This window comes from Electrophorus electricus, chromosome 7 (assembly GCF_013358815.1).
Source record: "Electrophorus electricus isolate fEleEle1 chromosome 7, fEleEle1.pri, whole genome shotgun sequence".
Classification (NCBI taxonomy): Eukaryota; Metazoa; Chordata; class Actinopteri; order Gymnotiformes; family Gymnotidae; genus Electrophorus; species Electrophorus electricus.
In genome coordinates, this window is record NC_049541.1 from 23939845 (window position 1) to 23954638 (window position 14794).

Here is a 14794-nt window from a genome sequence, read left to right on the forward strand (position 1 = left end):
AGCCCCACTCAGCCATCAGGGAAAAACCTCTCCTATTCCGTGATAGCAAAAATACGGGCAGCGTTTGGCACTGTCAAAAAGCTCTTACGTGAAAGCCCTGGAATCGAATTCGGCCTTTTTCCCTGGCGGAACTAAGAATTACCCTACCTATGGGAGTTGTTTTCCTCTGCGGCTGCGAACTTTGTCGAAATGAAAATGAGCTAAGAAAGTTTAGAATGACCATTGATCCTGCACCTGCTTTGTAACTGAAATTCTATCAAATATAGTTTGACATTATTTGTTATTGTACTTATCGTTGTCTTAGAGCATATAAGTGTTTTGCACTTCTAGGCATCAGCATCAATCCCTGTATTTCAACAGTATTCTAGATAAATGGTATCTTGAACACTAACCTACTGTACTGGTTAGGATATATTCTATGAGTAAATGTCAAAGCATTTTTGTAAGTCGCTCTGCCAAATGCGGTAAATGTAAATGCGGGAAGTACTGTAGTTGAAACACTGACAAAACAGAAAGGTATTAACATTAAATGTCTGTAGCACTTCTCTCCAATTTTAAGTGTCCATGAGCAATTGTGGAATTCTGAATATGACATTAAATCAGATAGATGCAATGTCAGCATCAGTCTCTTCATTTTTCACTGAATAAGCCACAACTATGCCTTTGTGAGGTATCACATTCAACAAGATGTCTTGGAAATCCTGATAGCTGTTCATAGAGTAGGCAATACTTCAAATATAAGGCCTTTTCAATAGCCTGTTGTTAAAGATATCTATCTTATTACTAATTGCTTTAAGCAAAGCTTTAGATTATTTGTAATGATGAGGTACTATGGACTTCACAAATGTTTTTCAGTTCCACTGATATATCTGGTTCTGAAATACTCATTTTAGTTCACTATATGCAACTGTTTGCTAAAGCTGAACTTAGCTGTAGACCAGTACAAAACAGAGCACAGAAGTGCGTATTTACGGAAGTGCAGATAGCCAGCCAGTATGCAACTGGCAGAACTCTTGACTGTGTGGCCAGGTTAATGCACTACAGATATCAGACTTTATTTACATGTGGCTGGAGTGTCTGTGGCTGAGACTAGTCTGAACCAGAGTATGTGGGTGGTGCGGTGTGAGAGCAGAATGGGGTTGCACAGAGTGAGGACCAGGTTTTCATAAAGTTGGAGAGTTGGTGTTTTCTCTTGATCCAAGATTGCTTCAGTACCACTTCAGTGAAACATGTGACTATGGCCAGTAACGAAAAATTGCACTATACATATTTACAGTCTTGGAGTTCTCTGAGTATTTTCCATGAAAGTTATCAAAAATTAAATCCCTAATTATATTGATTAAAATTATTTTGGCTTAACATCTTTTGCAGCCTGCAGCTGCTTTTCCTCCAGTTCAATAAAACACGACACTTTATCTCATTCTGTTAAGCAAAGAACTCATATTTTTTATTGCATATTAAAACACCAACTTTTCTCTGGCTTCTGGCAAAGAGTGGGAAATAGATGCAATGGAGCGGAGTTGGAGCTGAGGGACTGTAGAGTATTAGAAGCAGGAATGAAAAGATGGAGCAGAATGATTACAGAAAGCTTTGAACAAGGAGTGGAATTTTTCTGTTGCTCCACTCTGTTCACATACTCTGATCTGCAATTCTGCATGATCATTTTCTTCCTAACTGGGCCAGGTGACATGGACAAACCTATCTATTTAATGTATTATATGGTGACATTATGTATTTATTTATCAATGAAACAGTATAGAAAGGTTAAGGAATAATGTGGAATGGCTTACATGAGCACTGCCTGCAGCTGTCGAGTGATGTGAGAAAGTCACAGGTACCCCATCAGGCCTGGTGTCCAACAGCTGCCAGTCTCCAGTCGTGAGACTGAGTGAAAAACCTGCAGTAAAAAAAGTTCCTTGCATGCACAGGCCTCAGACGTCTTACTGCATCTACTTTTTCAGGTTGCATTTGTACATTATCCTCTTCAATGACATACCTCAGGAAGTGCACCTGCCACTGCTAGAATAAGCACTTCTCTAGTTTGCAATACAAGTTGTCCTGATAGAGTGTGGAGAGGTCCTGGCATATGTGCTGATCATGTTTGTCCTCTATTAACATGAGAATGTCATCGATGACCGATCTAGCCAAATGCTCATGTAGGATGTAATTAATAGATACCTGAAACACAGAGGGAGCATTTCCTACGACATATGAAGAAACCAGGTATTCGTAGTGGCCGCAGGTTGTATTGAATGTGAGTAGTATTGAATGATTTGAATTTGAGTAGTACTGGTTGACCTGGGGTGGTGTCTTGGCTTTCTAGGGAGGACAGGAGGACAAGAGGCAACATGTGTGTCAGCGAGTGCACAATTTCAGTATTTGTCTGTCAGACCTAGATATTGAGGGATTATGCATACCCTGCCAAAGGAGCACTAACATGATGGGATGTGAGGGAGCACTGATCAGATAAAATGTGATTCATTCTGTGTGCAGTGTACTTGCTTGGATGGTGAGATCAGCTGTGCAGTGCCTGAGGAGTCCCTTCCCCATAGGACCTCAATCCAATGCATGCACCGCCAGAGGGGCTGGGATTGAGCCTCAATGTGGAGAGCCAGCTGCACATCCATGAAACAGGCCCCTGCTCCAGAGACCATCAGTGCCAAAACACACATTGTGTGGTGTAATTGTATAACTTTCACATCAGTTGTAAAGGTCTGGTTCAAAGGAGGACTGCCACTCACATTCATGCTATGCACACTGGACTTGTATGCTACGGGAGGATGTAGGTGGCAGGATGAATGGATGTCTTACGCACCCCTTCAGTAGACAGTGCTGCTAGATCCCCCTTTTGCTTTCCTCAGGGTTGAGGTGTCCATTGCTGAACTGCATGGGCAGCAGGGCCTTATGAGTGCTTACTGAATCTAGTGTGTAGCTGCCACCATCATCTGGAAATCGAGGTGAGGAAGCAGATGAAGCACTGACGAAGCGGAGATCTCCCACAGGACCTCCTCCTGCTTCAGATGATAGAAAACAGCCCATAGCTGTTAGATGAAGTTGGGATAGACCTGACTCAGGGGAGAGTTGTTGGTGACCAGGGTGTTGCCCCAAACCTTGGCCCTCCCTGTGAGGCGGCTGATAACAAAGGCCACTTTGGTGTGTCCTGGCATCATCTGCTGGTAGGTGAAAGACAGCTCACACTGCACCACAAATGCCTCGTAACCCTCAGGGTCTCCCATACTCTCCTGGGGTAGTGATACGATATGCAGAGGCAACAGGGAGGGATGGTGGGACAGCAGGGCTGGGTGCAGGTGAAATGCCTCAAATATTTAAATTATCTCTGTGAGTGTTCATGCGGGATCTGACATAGGAATAAAAACCAAATGAGGCACATGCTAGCCTGCCCTGTTAAACCACCCTGCTGTATTGGATTATTTTTATATGTATATATATATACATATACACACACATACAACCAATTAATCTGCAAGTTTAGCAATCATGCACTGTTTGTCAAGGTTGTCTCATCCGACATTTTCAAGACACTTTTCTCTTTCATTATTTGATTATTGCTACCATTCTCATAACTTGCAGGCATTTTTCATCCTATACTTTTTCAGAATCTATGTTTTAAAATCACTGATTATAATTACTTCTCTTTGATCAAAGCAAGAGCATTTACATTTCAGAGCATCTTACATTTTAGAAAAACAGTATCCACACATATTCTCAACAATATCATTAAGCAAATCCACTCTATAATTATTTGATCAAATATGCTACAGCTTTCAGTGAGCTGCAGACACAAACTCTGAATATACTTTTAGTACGCTTTATTGTAACATCACAATTTGCAGCAGAATGAACTTGAATTGACCCAATTAGCAGGAGTGGAAAGCCCTGTTCAGTGTCTCTGACTGTAATTACACACACTCCTCAAAAGCTCCAGCAATTTTACACCTAAATGGATTACCATAGCTCTAGAAATAACTGTTTCATTAGTGAAAACATTAGTTGATTAGAAGATGGTGATACTGTGATTACTCATGGCACTGACAGCCCTGTTACCACTAAACATCAAGAAGGCAATTGTGTTGAGTCTGAAATAAATCATGTGTCAAACTTTATGCCCTGTAATGCTTTCCCTCCACCAGAATTATCTCTCATTAACTAATTATCAAGCCATCTGTAAATCAAATCAGCTGTTAATATTCCTTCTCCAATCATAAAGGAGTTGATTATTTTTATTTATCAAATGTCACAATTAGAGCACTAAGGGCTTATGCAAACTACATACACAGATCTTGGTTTGATCTGGTGCCAAATGATGTGAGGTTGATCGAACAGATTGACATTAAATCTTTGACTCCAACGTGTGGTTTATCCCTTCACCAGTATGGCAAATAGCTGTCGTGACAGTACATAAATGTCTTTGATTCAGCTAACAGAGATGGATAGACTTTGAAATTAATCAGCCTGGCTAATGCACTTACTAATTTGTAAAATTGTTTTTCTTCATTTTGTTTTTTTAAAGTGCATTTGATTCCCTTTCTGTGGGTGACAGTGTATCAGCATGCTTTAGTCCACAGAGGCACGTCTCAGAAAATTCCAGAAAAGGCTGGATAATATATTTAATAATTTAGATTTTATTCATTACTTCATTATTTTATATTGCCTCAGTTTCATTTGCCTTTTTACATTCAGTGCCAAAACACATTTGTCTGCCTTAAAGCTATCTGCTAATTTGCTCCCCAATTACAGCAGATTGTAGGCATAATGAACAGTGAAATAGACATTTAAGCTCAGGTTTTTTATTAAAATTATTATTTTTATTATTATTTTTTGTTAAATGCCAATAAAGCCTGGAGCTTGCCACTGGAAAGGACTATTAGCCATCTAGAATTTGCACTGGGCAACTCACACTCCAGATGACTGTCACTCACTACACAGATGAACAGTGGGTTTGGCATTCTAGATTCTCAGTTCCACCTTCTTAATTTCCTGGTTGACAATTTTGGATCTGCTCTGCTAAATTCATCTGACTGACAGTAACTCAGTCATGTTTAGTATCTTGTTTGTGTGTAAGGAGTGAACCTGTCTTAACATAACTATTCTACAACCTGTGAGGATCAGTGGAACCACGGTGGAGAGAGTAGATAGTTTCAGGTACCTTGGTGTTCACATCTCGCAGGACCATATCCTGGTCCCTCCATACCAACTCCCTGGTAAAGAAGGCTCGTCAGCGTCTTTACCACCTCAGACGCCTAAGGGACTTCAGAGTGCCCTCCAAGGTACTGCGGAACTTCTACACCTGCACTATCGAGAGCATCCTCACGGGGAACATCACAGTCTGGTTTGGGAATAGCACCAAACAGGACAGACAAGCACTCCAAAGGGTAGTGCGTTCAGCAGAGCACATCACTCACTCGGAACTTCCTGACCTGCAGACCACCTACTACAAGCGGTGCCAGACCAAGGCCAGGAGGACTGTGAAGGACCCCACCCATCCCAACAATAGACTCTTCTCTCTGTTGAGGTCAGGGAGGCGCTTTCGCTCCCTGAAGACCAAGACAGAGAGAATGAAGAGGAGCTTCTACCCACAGGCCATTCGGGCCCTGAATCAGGGAAACTGATAAACTGTGGGGACCACCACCACCATGTAACATAACTGTATATATATAGATATTCTATTCCACCATGTAACATAAAAACTGTTAATATGTCATTTTACAAATAGATCTGTACATTCTGTAGATTGTGTACATATACATACACAACCATATACATTGTACATTGTGTATATAGACATAATATACATATATTGTACATACATTGTTAATATATTTTTGTACATATATAGAATATATATTTCTCTATGCACCCCTGTTTTCTTTTTTCTCAGTTTGGACAGAGCACTCTCAACCATTTCACTGCGAGTTGTACTGTGTATATGACAAATAAACCAAACTTGAACTTGAACTTGAACTTGAATTATTCTTTTCTATTCTTTTCTTTGATTCTGCACACATGTAACTCATCTTTCACTATATTGTGGATATCAGTTTGTAATATTATTGATGATAATTGCGACACCTTGATGACATAGCCAAATGAGTGACCTTTAATCACTGTATATAAGTGATGGTTCAAATGTTACAAGCACGCTGATGAAGGCCTAAGAGCTGAAACATTCATGTCGAGTGCTGTTCAACTATCTCTACTTATTGATTTTTTCATACGGATCCAACACGTCAAAAGTATTTTCCAGGAGTGTAGCCTCTTTAGTTATTTTAAGTATAGAGACATACATTAGGTAAGGCTAGCTCTTTATCTTTTGAAAGTTGGAGCTTTGAAAACCTGAGTCTAGTTTTATGCCAAATAAATCTGCTAAAGTGTCAATCCAATTCAGTGCTAACTTTCTTTCTAATATGAAGTGGTATCATCAATAGAGGGTATATTGTTTTAGGAAGTATATTAACTTTAGGCATTTAATTATGCTGCCCCTCACTTGTACCACCAAGGCCTCACTGATTGTAAACAATACAAATTTCACTTCACCCCTCTCTGAAGGCTCCCTAGCTTCAGAGAATGCATAGGAAATGCAACTGTAAATACACCATTGAATTAGCATTTTCAACATTACATTTAAATTTGAATTATGAGCAATAGTGTCTGCAAGGTAAATTAGCTTGCAGCTCCTGTTGCTGGGTACCAGTCATAGCAGACTACCAAGATCAAGTGAAGTACCTGAAAAGCTGCTGGAAGATGTGAATGCAGCTCTACAGATGATCACTACTGTGACCATCACCGAGACCATTCAGCTGATATACACCACAGCAACAGTGATACTTGAGATGCTTGAGAGGAGAGAGGAGGTTGGAGGCCAAGATAAGGGCAACACGAAGAGAAGTTAGCCAGCTATCAGAAATGCAGAAAGGGGTGATGAAGGTACCTGAGAGGTACAAAAAGCTATCCATACCTGAGGCCTTGGTTACCCCCAAGCAAAGACACAGCTCTGGCTGCCTACCTGAAGAGATACACAGGAGAAGTACAATCCAGGAGAATGAACAGGATGTTCTCCCATGAGCCATCCAAAGTGTATTCTCAGTGACAGGGTAACAGCATTAGAACAGATCTGCCAAAGCTGGAGACTAAACAATACTGGAAAAGCATATTGGAGAAAGAGGAATCACAATAAAACAATGCCCAGTGGTTACTAAACTTGAGAACAGACCACAGAAAATTCACTGAACAGGATCCATTATCCACCACGGTAGCAGATGTCCAAGAATGGGTCTCAAGTATGAAAAGTTGGACAGCTCCTGGCCCTGACATGGTACATGCCTACTTGCTGAAGAAGCTAACTGCAGTTCATGAGCACACAGCCTGAATGGTAAACTGAAAGCCTGAATGGTTAACTGAAAGCCCAGAAATGGGCTGTTCCATCCAACTACTGGCAGATAACCTGCCATTGCACAACATGGAGGCTCATGTCAGGCATCACTAAGATGAGTAGGCACATGGCTCAATACATAAGCGAGACCCAGAACGGCACTGGCAAGAACACCAGAGGAGCCAAGCACCAACTAATGGACAAACAGTCATTTGTGATTGCAAGAACAGACAGACCAACCTGTATACTGCCTGGATTGACTACAAGAAAGCCTGTGATTTAATGTCCCATACATGGATCCTGGAATGCTTGAGGCTGTAAAACATTAATAGTACTCTAAGAGCCTTCATCAAGAACTCAACGAGGGATATGTAAAACAACCCTACAGGCCAACTTCAGGCAAAAAGCATCAAAAAGATTTTACCAAGGAGATGCCCTGTCCATGCTGGTGGTCTATATAGGCCTAAACCCTCTCAATAAAATAATCACCAAGAGTGAAAAGGGATACTGGCTATGGAATGGAGAGATCATCAGCCACCTCCTCTACATGGATAACATCAAGCTCTATGCCAGAAGTGAATAAGATATTGACTCACTAATCCATTTCACCAGGATATACAGCAATGACATCGGAATGTCATTCAGACTAGATACGTGTGGTTGGATGGTTACAAAGAGAGGAAAGGTAACCAGTACTAAAGGGATTGTATTACCAGAAGATAACATAATGTCATGAATGGCCACCCTCATAACCCACCCTCCCTGTTTCCATAGTTTCCCTGTTGTCTGTTTTCCTTTTGCTTACTGGTTGTTCCATTTCTTGGTTTTGTTTTCTCCAGCCCTCGTCTGTTCAAGTTCAAGTTCAAGTTGAAGTTTGGTTTATTTGTCACATACATAGTCATACATAGTATAACTTGCAGTGAAATGGTTTGAGAGTGCTCTGTCCAAACTGAGGAAAAAAAACGGGTGTATAGGGAAATATATATCTATATATATACAAAATATATTAACAATGTATGTACAATATATGTATAATATGTTTATATACACAATGTACAATGTATATATGGATATGTATAAATGTATATACACAATGTACAGTTCCAGCTTACAATTGAATATTTACAGTTACATGGTGGTGGTGGTCTCCACAGTTTATCAGTTTCCCTGATTCAGGGCCCGAATGGCCTGTGGGAAGAAGCTACTCTTCAGTCTCTCTGTCTTGGTCATCAGGGAGCGAAAGTACTTCCCTGACTTCAACAGAGAGAAGAGCCTATTGTTGGGATGGGTGGGATCCTTCACAATCCTCCTAGCCTTGGTCTGGCACCGCTTGTAATAGATGCTCTGCAGGTCAGGAAGTTCTGTATGAGTGATGCGCTCTGCTGAATGCACCACCCTTTGGAGTACTTGTCTGTCCTGCTTGGTGCTGTTCCCAAACCAGACTGTGATGTTCCCCGTGAGGATGCTCTCGATAGTGCAGGTGTAGAAGTTCCGCAGTACCTTGGAGGGCAGTCTGAAGTCTCTTAGGCATCTGAGGTGGTAAAGACGCTGACAAGCCTTCTTTGCCAGGGAGTTGGTGTGGTGGGACCAGGAGAGGTCCTGTGAGATGTGAACACCAAGGTACCTGAAACTATCTACTCTCTCCACCGTGGTTCCACTGATCCTCACAGGTTGGTAGTGCTGCTCCTGCTTCTTGCTGCAATCCACGATCAGCTCCTTTGTCTTGCTGACGTTTAGGAGGAGATTATTTTCCTGGCACCAGTTTTCCAGGTGTTTAATCTCCTCCAGGTAGGCCCTCTCATCGTTGTCCGAGCTCAGGCCCATGACGACGGTATCGTCAGCAAACTTGACAATGATAGTGGAGCTGGAAGTGGCTGTGCAGTCGAAAGTGTACAGTGAGTAGAGCAGGAGGCTTAGGACACAACCCTGAGCAGCTACAGTACTGAGGGTGAGGGTGGATGAGACATAGTTGCCCACCCGTACTAATTGTGGTCTGTCTGTTAGGAAGTTGGAGATCCAGTCGCAGACTGGATGCAGTCCTAGATCCTCCAACTTAGTAGTGAGTAGGGAGGGGATGATGGTGTTAAATGCTGAACTGTAGTCTACAAACAGCATTTTAACATAATTACCCCTCCCTTTGTCCAGGTGGGTCAGTGTGGTGTGGAGCAGATGTGCAATTGCATCATCAGTGGAGCGGTTGTGGCGGTATGCAAACTGCAGTGGGTCCATGGAGGCTGGCAGTGAAGATGTGATGAAATCTCTGCCTAGCTTCTCAAAGCACTTCACCACGATTGATGTGAGGGCAACAGAGCGGTAGTCATTGAGGCCAGAGGGCCGAGGTTTCTTCGGGACGAGGACAATGGTGGAACGCTTGAAGCTGGATGGGACAATACTGAGCATCAGGGAGAGATTGAAGATGTCGGTGAATACCGGGGCTAGCTGGTCTGCGCAGGCTTTGAGTACTCTCCTGCAGATACCATCTGGTCCCACCGCCTTCCTGGTATTCACTCTTTTGAACACTCTCCTCACGTCACTCTCTGTGATGATGAGAGGGCGCTGTTCTATGGTGGGCTCTGCGCATGCGCTGTTGGCTGTGCCGATAGCACCATTAGCTTTGTTAGCGTAAGCGCTGTTAGCATTAGCACTGCTAGATGTAGCCTCAAAGCAAGCGAAGAATGTGTTCAGCTCTTTCGCCAGAGACTCATCCGCACTCATCAGTCCGGAGAGTGGGCTCCTGTAGTCCGTGATCGGCCGTAGTCCCTGCCACAGGGATCTAGAGCCACTCGGCTGGAACTGTGTCTCTAGTTTCCTCCCGTAGTACCGCTTCACCTCCCTCACCGCCCTGGCCACTCCATATGCCGTAGATTTGTACTTGTCCATGTTCCTGCTGATGATCCCCGCGTTGTCGGCAGCAGTGCGAGAGTTCAGAGAGCCTCGCGGATGGTTTTGTCCACCCAGGGCTTCTGGTTGGGAAACTTCTTGATGGTGGTTCTTGGAATCGTGTCGTCCACCAGTTTCCCAATAAACCCTACTACTGCCTCCGTAAATTCACTGACATCATCAGTGCTGCGCCGGAACATGTCCCAGTCTGCCTCATCCAGAGTGTCCTGCAGACCATCCACCGATTGGTCTGTCCAGCACGCGACCTCCCTCTGAACCAGAGCTTCCCGTTTCAGCCTTTGTTTATATTTTGGTAGGAGGAAGATGGCAGCGTGGTCCGACTTACCAAATGGTGGATGAGCTAGTGCCTTGTAGCTGTCCTTGTATGGGGTGTAGCAGTGGTCAAGTGATCTATTTCCCCTGGTGGGGAAGGTTACGTGCTGGTAAAGGTTGGGCACTGCACGCTTGAGGTTAGCGCTGTTGAAATCCCCAACCACGATAAGTGCAGCGTCCCGGTGTTGTGCCTGAAGCTGTGTGAGAGCCTCATGAAGTTCCCACAGTGCAGTGTCCATGTTGGCCTGAGGTGGGATGTACACGGTGTTGATGATGACCAAAGTGAACTCCCGGGGAAGGTAGAAAGGACGAAACTTGAAGGCGAGCAGCTCCAGGTTGGGTGAGCAGGAGCGGGCGAGAGTAACAACACTGGCATTGTTGCACCAGCTGTTGTTTACCATCACACACTCCACCGCCTCTCAACTTCCCCGAATCTGCCGTCCTGTCCATGCGGTGAACCGAGAAGAACTTGGCCGGCTGGATGGCGTGATTTGGTACCGCTGGGTTCAGCCACGACTCGGTGAAGCAGAGGAGGTTGCAGTCTCGAATGTCCCTCTGGAACTTTATCCTGGTCGTCGAGCTTGCTGTCCAGAGACTGGACATTGGCTAGCAGGATGCTAGGTAAGGCAGCTCGGTGTGCCTGAGCCGTCAGCCTGTTCCTGATGCTGGCTCGCTTCCCTCGAGGCCTTTTCCTCATGTCACGTCCTTTGTTCTCCCTCAGGATCCCCGTCGGCCATCTTGTGTCCGGGGTTAGAGACGGCTTGAGGTGAGTGCTATGTAGATTAAGAGAAATAAGAGCATCTCTGCTGTAAGAGATTTGTGTCGTGGTGTAAGAAGGGCTGTGGAGAAATCAGGGGTAGCAGAAAGAGCGAAAAGAGCAAAGAAGATAGTGAAAAGAGCGAAAAAAGTGCCAGGTGTGGACGGAGCAGTCGTGACGGCAGCCGACCTCACCGGCACCATCTTGTATATTCCTTTATTCCAGTCCTTGTTTTTGTTCTCCCTGTTCATATGTTCACCTGTGCTTGATTGTCTTGGTTATTTAAGCCCTGTGCTTGGTTTCGCATGTTGTTGGTTATTGTGGTAAGTTACATTCCTTCTGTCAGGTCGTTGGCATTGCTTTTCTGTTTACTCTGGTCATGTATTATTTTACCCTCAGTGTTACCCCTTTGCCTCTGTTTGTTTTGCCGTTTGTGTTTGTATTTCCCTCATTTAATAAACTGCCTCCTGCATTTGCATTCTACCTTTTGCCTCATTCCTACTGGAATTGTAACAAAATCACTGACCGTCAAACGAGAATGCAGCGGGAGGACCTCTCCAAGTCATGTCGTCCGCATCAGCCCAGCCATCCCTACACAATGGTTTACTCCCTAAAGGGGACATGGATTGCCCTGCTCTTTATGCTTAGAGAGGGGAAACCTTTGGCTCTACCCACGCTTATGGCAACACGCAATGAGTGTAATGGGGAGGGTAAGTCTATAGGAGCATGCATCATGCAATACCGTATATACCTTCAGCACCTGGCCTGACCTAATCCCCCAGAGTTTGTGAAAGTATTGTTTCTGAAAACAATTCTCCAGGGTAAAGCACTCGAGTGGGCTCAGGAGGTGGCTCAGGAGGCAAGAACAGTGGAGGGTTTTTTCCAGTTGCTCACCACACGATTTGCTCCACCAAAACGGCCTGTTTTGGCTACCACCCTCCCAGACACCCTGTTGGTTCCTGTCTCTGGTGTGAAGGAAACTACCCAGTCAGTCCCCGCCTCCGGCGCGAGAGATGCCGTCCAAACAGATCCTGTTCCCAGCACGCGAGACGCCGCCCATCCTGATCCAGTTCCAGTCCCCGGCGCGAGAGACACCGCCTGTTCTGTTCCTGGGGCTGAGTACTAGTGAGCGTCAGCGCCACTGTCCGGGATGAAACACCCAAGATCCAGGAGTACACCAAGAAGCTGGCCCCAATTGATGAATTGCATTGCAAGGACCTCAGACAGCAGAAATCCAAGGAGGATGAGAATGGGGAGGATCAGGAACCATCATGGGAAGATAAACCCTGGCATGGTATGTACTACCGGTAAATAGTGAAAGTGGCTGATATTGAGAGAACTTACCAATGACTGTAAAAGGCTGAATTGAAAAGGCTGGATTGAAATATAGCATGGCAGCACAGGAACATGCTCTGAATACAAGATCAATATAGGCTCTACCACGCCAGGCAGGATGCCAGATGTAGGCTGTGCAAAGATGACCCTGAGAAAATCCAGCACATAACAGAGGGATGCAAGATGCTAGCAGGCAGAGCATACATGGAAAGATATTACACTATAACCAAGTGGCACAGTATAAAGAAACATTTGCGGCCAGATACGAGCTGGAAGTTCCGAGGTCAAAGTGGAACACACCTCCGAGGTGGTGGAGAATGACCTACCCATGGTCCTATTTGACTTCCAGCCAGACATAGAAATGATGGACAAAAAACAGAAGAAGGCCATAGTGAATAGATGCAGCAATCCAAGTGATTGCTACATCAGGACCAAGGAACTTGAAGCTTGAAATATACTAAGGGCTGAGAGAAGAGCTGGAAAAGGTGTGAGAGGCAACAGTGGTTCCTGTGGTAATATGACCACTAGGGGCTGTGACTCCCAAACTGTGAGAGTGGCTCCAGCAGATCCCAGGGACAATGGAACAACATCCCAGATCTCTGTCCAGAAGATTGCAGTCCAGGGAACAGCTAAGATTTTACGCAAGACGCTCAAGCTCCCAGACCTCTGGCAAGGTCCCAATTTCTCCTGGCATGATGCAGTAAGCCTACTGCATTTAGCTTTTATGTTATTAATATATGGTACTTGTAAAAGTCCATGAAATAGATAGACCAAAGTTCAGCACAAAGTATTCACTCCACAGTGTACAATGTAAAAAATTGCTTATATAAACCATGTGCTGAAAATGACTCCTAATTCACTTTAACAAAGAACAGGCTGTTTTACTTTAGACCAAGCATCTCATGGTGTCTAAACTGCGTGTATGTGTTTTTGGCTGCAATCAATAATAAAGCACAGTAGTTCTGGCTGGTGAATCACAGGTCAGCATGTTAAAATGATAAAATGAATGCAGGTCACTTCATACCTTTCACATTACAGCAGGCTGCTAAAAAGCTTCTCACAGAAAACCAGCTATTAAAAAGGACATAGGACATAAAATGACTTCTCTAACCTGACCGGTTTACGCTCTTGCTCTCGCTCGCTCTCTCTCTCTCCCTCTCTCTCTCACACACACACATACACATTTTGTTTGGGGGGGGAGTGCTGATCACAACTACATCATGGTAGAAGGTGTCAGACTGACAAAACAGGGAAAACATGGAAAAATGGAAAAATAAAAATGTGTTATTCCTGCTTATCAGTTATTTTTGCTTGAAATAACAGCTCTTTGAGTCAGAATGTGAGTGTGTTTGATTGTGCCAGAGGTCTCATGGTGGAATGCGCTGTGTGTTACCACAGTAGCAAAGCCAGACAATGATCAAACGTCAATCTGGGTTTCTCAAGTGTGACTTGTACAGTAATAAGAGGCAATTTATTCTTACATTTTTATGAAAGGAATGTGCCATTTTGCTGGAAGATGTAATGTAATGGCTAGCAGAGCAGACGCTCAGACTCTCCGGTAAAGACTAAAGCAAAAGGTGTTAAGAAGAACAAACACAGGCAAAAGACAAACACAATGGGTAAAGGAACGCAAGGTAATAGGGAAGGGTAGCCGGACACAAATATATGGAAAAGTATAAGGCTTCACACCAAGCACAACTGTTAATAATAGAGAATCAGACATTAACAAGAACAGCGGTACAGGTGCAGGTAAACGGAGGGCACAGTAGCAGCAATTCACAGCCAAGTCACCAACCTGGAGGAAACCGTCCTGGCATTCAAACTGGTGGCCCAGGTGCAGGCTTGTGTCTCTTTTAAGTGGGAGTATATTTGACAGATGGGGAATTTCATCATCTACTTTTTGAAAGGAATGAGATCTTTTCAGAAATGCAGGACATTGCACCACAGATATAGAATTGAAGAATTTGTTTTTTTAATAGCAGAGCAATACCTGGTACAGAATATAAACCCAAAGCCATGAGCTTGCTTGTCTCAACTTAACTGACAGATCACAATCATATATACCATAAAGACCATAAAGGATGTATTTAAACCTCTAC